General features: G+C 51.6%; 1 pseudogene; it reads left to right on the top strand.

Moving 5' to 3' along the window:
- Positions 1–1,536: 1,536 nt before the first annotated feature.
- On the top strand, positions 1,537–1,645 carry LOC137357009 (U2 spliceosomal RNA; annotated as a pseudogene).
- The last annotated feature ends 4,391 nt before the right edge of the window (positions 1,646–6,036 follow it).

The following is a 6,036-nucleotide window of genomic DNA, read 5'->3' as shown; positions in this document are numbered from 1 at the left end:
CTGATTTTCCTTCAAGTAGCTGTATCCAGTACAATTTCGACAGGTCACCACTTAGTTTTATAAAATTTGCCTCCCCCCAGTTTAGAACTTTTACTCCTATTTTATCTCTGTCCTTTTCCAGGATTATGCTAAAACGTACTGTAATATGGTCACGATCTCCAAAATGGTCACCCACTGTTACGTCCACCACTTGCCCAGCTACATTACTGTAAACTAAAGCAGGAATTGCACCCCCTCTCGTTGGGCTTGTTACGTGCTGGCTGAAAAAGTTCTTTTGGATGTAGTTCAAGAATGTTGTCCCCTCTGTGCCTTTCACACTCTTTGTCTGCCAGTTGATATTCGGGTTGTTAAAATCCAAAACTATTATTGCCCTATAGTTTTTGCACGCAGAACTTTACCACATATTTGTTCTACCTCCGTCTCACTATCTGGGTAAATAGTTCAATCTCACTATTTGGGCGTCTATAGTACATAGTCTCCAGTATGAGGAGAAACAATATAAACTAAATGGTACAATCATAAAGTGTGTGCAGGATTGGAGAGACCTGGGGTGTTCATACAGAGATCTTTAAAGGTAACATGTAGTGTCCTTGGTGTCAGAGAGAGAGACACAGAGTAACAAAATGCAGGAGGAAATGTTGATTTTTACACATCATTGGTAAGGTCCCAGCTGGAGAATTGTGTCCAATTCTGATCACCACACTTTGGTAAGGATGTCAAGGACTTGGTGAAGATAAAAAGGCAATTTACAAGAATTACCAGGGATCTGGGAATTCAGTTACGTGGAAAAGCTGGGATTGTTCTCTTTAGAACAGTGACGGGCAAGAAGAGATTTAATATAGAATTCAAAATCATGAAGGGTTTTGATAGGGTAATTAATGTGAAACTGTTTCCTGTGTCAGAAAGTTTAGTATTAAGAAGACACAAATTGAAGGTAATTGACTCGGAACCAGAGATGACGTGAGGAAAAGTTTCTTACACAGTGAGTTGTTGGAATCTGGAATTCACTGCCTCAAAACATGTTGGAAGCAGATACAATAATATCTTTCAAAAGGGAATTTAATATATTCTTTAATAGGAACATTGCAGGAGTCTGGGGAAAGAGGAGGGGAGAGGAAGTAACTAGAGAACACTTTCAAAGAGACAGCACTGATATAAAGGGCCGAATAGCCTCCTCCTGTGCTGCATTAATCTCTGATTTTCTGAGCAAAAGATAGAGAGTGAAGTGAGAGTGAGAGAGAGAGAGAACATGAACGATGGAAATAGAAAGAGAGAGAAAATCGACTGACATCGCGTTTTGGGCAGAGGGGTCTGCTTGTGCCCGTTCGCTGTTGAGGAACGTGACACACAAACTTCATGCTGTCTCCTCATTTCCGTGAATTCTACGTGTCGCCCGGGGTGACCCACAATGCTGTCTGTCTGCACGATTAACAGGGACCTAACTGTGTGTGAGGCTGGCTAGTGTTTCAGCCACTGTTCAGCTCTTCAAGGCAGTCTGTCTCTCTTAAAGAGAAGCTGAACTGAATCACGGTAAGCTGCGCTTCTCGGCCTTTTGGCTAAGATCAAGTGTAGTATCTGTTCTTATCAGTGCTTATTTGATTGAGAAGAGACCATGATCATTGCCTTTTGATCCTGGGGAAGCTTTGAGTAAAATGGCTATAACCAATTTTCGAGCTTCGGGCCAGGGAGTGCGCAACACCGTTCGGGTGGTCGTGAAGGACAAGGAAGGAGATGCACCGGTCGATCGCACCTTCTTCATCAAGAAAATTCTCTTCGATTGCTGCGGATTTCAAGCAACGGACGTCTTCTGCCTGCAGGATTTCCCCAGCAGTGGATACTTCGACGTGACGTTCCGGAACGTGGCGGGATGCATCAAGTTTCTGAAGGCATTCAAGGAGAAAGGGGACCGGGCTCCACTGTCGATCCTCACAGCGGAGCCGCTCTTCACGCTTCCGTCACAACGGGACCGGGTGGTGACGATTCACCTCTACAACCCCCATGTTCCGGTGGTGGATGTACTCACCTTTCTCGCCAGGTACGTCGAGGTGGCCGGCAGCAGCACTGATGTCAAGGACCCCTTTGGGATCTGGACCAGCAAGCGGCAGGTCAAGGTGACCTTGAAGGTAGATCCCAGTGGAGCCATCATCCACCCTCCCTCCAGCTTCGCTATCGGGGGAAGTCGAGGCTTCTTGGTCTACGCTGGGCAGCCCAGAGTTTGCCGCACCTGTGGCAAATCTGGTCACATGGCAGCCAACTGCAGCACGGTTGTTTGCAAGAACTGCAAGAAGGAAGGCCATCAGACCAAGGACTGTAAGCAGACTAAGTGTTGCAACTTGTGCGGTGCGGCAGGCCATCTCTACAAGACCTGCCCCAAACGTTGTCTCAGCTATGCTCAGGTGGCAAGGTCCAAGGAATGGCCGGGCGAAGGTTCGACGAAGGCGTCCGCTGTTCGAAAGGAGACCAGCAACCTTCTCCGCAGTGAGGAACTTCAACCTGAGAAGGAAGGGGAGGCAGCTGAAACCAACGACCAAGCACCTACCCAGCGCCCGGAAACCCCTTCTCCACAGACAGAATCAATGGAGGAGGAGGCAGCAGATGGACAAACAGGTCAGTGGCAAGTGGTCCAGAGGAAAACCACAAAGAAAACACATCCCAAAGCCACCACCCAAACCAGTGGCAAGAGGAGGCTCTCTTCTGAATCAGACTGCAACAACTCCTCTTCACTGGACGGGGGAATGCTGGAACGACAGCCCCTTCAAAAGAGGCGGCAGAACTCCGAGATGGATGAGAAAGCATCCCAGCCCCCGGGCACTGGAAGCTGTGATGGGCCGGGCGTGCCCCAACCCCAATTCCCCACACGTAACGACGTGGCCAACGCATCTCAGCTCTGCGACACCGGGAGTAAAGACACGTCTGGCGCACCTGAGCTCCGGGAGACCGGGAGCTGTGATGTTTTCGAGGAGGAACAGATGGAAGCAGCTGAGGACAACACAATCCTCTCTGCCTACAAGACCCCCCCGATGTCACCCGAGCGGCACAAACCCTGCATGAAAAATCAGGAGGGGTTTCTGAGCCCAACCAACGTGAAACTGCTTGCGCATACGATGGGTATGCAGGAACATCCCGAAGGGGAAGGACTGGGACTAGCGAGGACAAATGGTATGGGAAGCAACAACTAATTTTTAGTAAAAAATGGGTGTAAGAATTGCTTCCATTAATGTGCGTAGCATTAAATCGACTACGCGATGTGTTTCAACCTTGGATTACCTTGCCAAGGTCAAAGCTGACCTACTGTTTCTGCAGGAGTGTGGAATACCACACCTCAGCACCTACAGGCAGTGGTCGCGATGGTGGTCCCACGGGCCATCGATCTGGTCGGGGGGTAATGACTGCCGTTCCTCCGGCCTGGGTATTCTGCTGCGGGGAGGTATCTTCACCATCTCCGAAGTTAAGGAGGTGGTGGGCGGCCGCCTCCTCGTAGCAGACGTGATGTACAACAACGCTCCGCTCCGGTTGATCAACGTGTACGCCCCGGTACAACGCAGCGAGCGGCTGACCGTCTTCCAGCATCTCCCACTGCTGCTGGCGACGTCCAGGCCGGTCATCCTAGGCGGTGACTTCAACTGCATCATCGATGCGGCTGGACGATCCGGCAGTGACGACAGCAAACTGGACGCTACGTCCAGATTCCTAATAGAAACAGTTAAGGATGCCAAACTGCACGACGTCTTCAGCAAACCTGCAGACGGAGCGCAGCGCAGATACACATGGTCAAGATCGGACGGGTCTGCCCGTTCCAGGATTGACTTCCTGTTTGTGTCCCGTGCTGTCACGGTCGGATCCACCGACGTCAAGCCGGTGTTCTTCTCCGACCACTGCCTCTTACTGGCCGACTGTCACTTACAGGACGACCAGCGGGTTGGCAGAGGGACGTGGAAGCTCAATGCGACACTGCTGACCCCAGAGAACGTTGAGGAACTCAAAAGGGATTACAATGGTTGGAGGACCGTGAAACCCCTCTTTGAGTCTCCAGTTCACTGGTGGGAAGCGACTAAGGAGAACATCAAGAGGTTCTTCATCCACAAAGGTGTTCAGAAGGCGAGAGAGAGACAGAGGGAACTGTCCCGACTCCAGAAAATTATGCAAAATCTACTCCGGTTGCAGTCAATGGGGGTCGAGGTCAAGGAGGACCTCCAAGAGGTGAAGAGCCAGCAGGCCTCGCTCTTTGCCAAGGAGGCCTCCAAGATCATCTTCCGGTCCAGAGTCCGCTCCATCGAGCAGGATGAGACGTGCTCGCGTTACTTCTTCCAAAAGGTACACAGAGAGAGCTCTGTTATCAGCAGCCTGAAGGAAGAAGATGGCTCGGTAACGTCTTCGCAGTCCGACATACTAAGGATCAGCAAATCCTTTTATGCTGGGCTGTATGACGCGAAGCCCACAGACAGCAGAGCCTCCCAGTCCTTCCTGTCATCTATCACAGAGGTCCTAGATGACAGCAGGAGGGAGAGACTGGACAAGCCGCTAATTCTGGACGAGCTGACAAAGGCCGTCGAGTCTTTCGAGACGAGTAAAACCCCCGGGAGCGACGGCTTACCGGTCGAGTTGTACTCGGCCCTGTGGGACTGGGTCGGCCCGGACCTGCTGGAAGTATACGAGAGTATGCTCCTGGCTGGCAGCATGTCAGAGACCATGAGAAAAGGCATCATCACCCTCATTTACAAGCAGAAGGGGGAGAGGGTAGAAATCAGAAATTGGCGGCCCATCTCACTGCTTAATGTTGATTACAAGATTCTGTCCAAAGTCATAGCCAGTCGAGTCAAGTCTGCTCTGGAGCTGGTGATTCACCCCGATCAGACCTGCATTGTACCCAGCAGGAAGATCTCTGATAGCCTCGCGCTACTCAGGGATACGATCGCCTACGTACGGGACAGGAGGGTGGATACCTGCCTCATCAGTCTGGACCAGGAGAAGGCTTTTGGCAGGATATCGCACACCTACATGATGGACGTGCTTTCCAAAATGGGGTTTGGGGTGGGAATCTGCAATTGGATCCAACTGCTCTACACAAACATCAGTAGCGCAGTGTCAATCAACGGGTGGGAATCTGAAAGTTTCCCGATCAAATCTGGAGTCAGACAGGGCTGTCCTCTGTCCCCGGTCTTGTTTGTTTGCTGTATTGAACCCTTTGCTGAGTCTATTAGGAAGGATGCGAGCATAAGAGGGGTGACAATCCCAGGCAGCGGAGGCACTCAGGTCAAAACCTCCCTGTACATGGATGACGTCGCCGTCTTCTGCTCGGATCCGCTGTCTGTGCGCAGACTGATGAGCATCTGCGACCAGTTCGAACTGGCCTCGGGAGCCAAAGTTAACCACGGCAAGAGCGAGGCCATGTTCTTTGGGAACTGGGCTGACCGATCCTTTGTCCCCTTCACCGTCAGGTCAGATTACCTGAAGGTGCTGGGGATATGGTTCGGAAGTGCCGGGGCGTGCACCAAAACATGGGAGGAGCGAGTAGCCAAGGTACAACAAAAGTTGGGCATGTGGGGGCAGCGATCTCTCTCCATTGTGGGTAAGAACCTGGTCATCAGGTGCGAGGCGCTCACGTTGTTGCTCTACGTGGCGCAGGTCTGGCCCATACCCCACTCCTGCGCCGTGGCAGTCACCCGAGCCATTTTCCGCTTCGTCTGGGGATCTAAAATGGACCGGGTCCGGAGGGACACGATGTTCAAATCTCTGGACATGGGCGGGAAAAATGTACCCAACGTGGCCCTCATCCTGATGACCACCTTCGTGTGCGGCGGCATCAAGCTATGTGTAGATCCCCAGTACGCAAACTCCAAGTGTCACTACGTGCTGAGGTTCTATCTGTCCCCGGTGTTGCGAAGGATGGGCCTGGTCACATTGCCGCGGAACGCTCCATGCAGTTGGGACGTGCCGTACCACCTATCCTTCGTGGAGCAGTTTCTGCGGAAAAACACCTTTGACTACCGGTCCATCAGGCAGTGGTCTGCACGGAATGTCCTCAAGGCCCTACGG

Source organism: Heterodontus francisci, chromosome 46, assembly GCF_036365525.1.
Source record: "Heterodontus francisci isolate sHetFra1 chromosome 46, sHetFra1.hap1, whole genome shotgun sequence".
NCBI classification, from domain to species: Eukaryota; Metazoa; Chordata; class Chondrichthyes; order Heterodontiformes; family Heterodontidae; genus Heterodontus; species Heterodontus francisci.
This window is presented reverse-complemented; position numbering and strand designations above follow the sequence as displayed.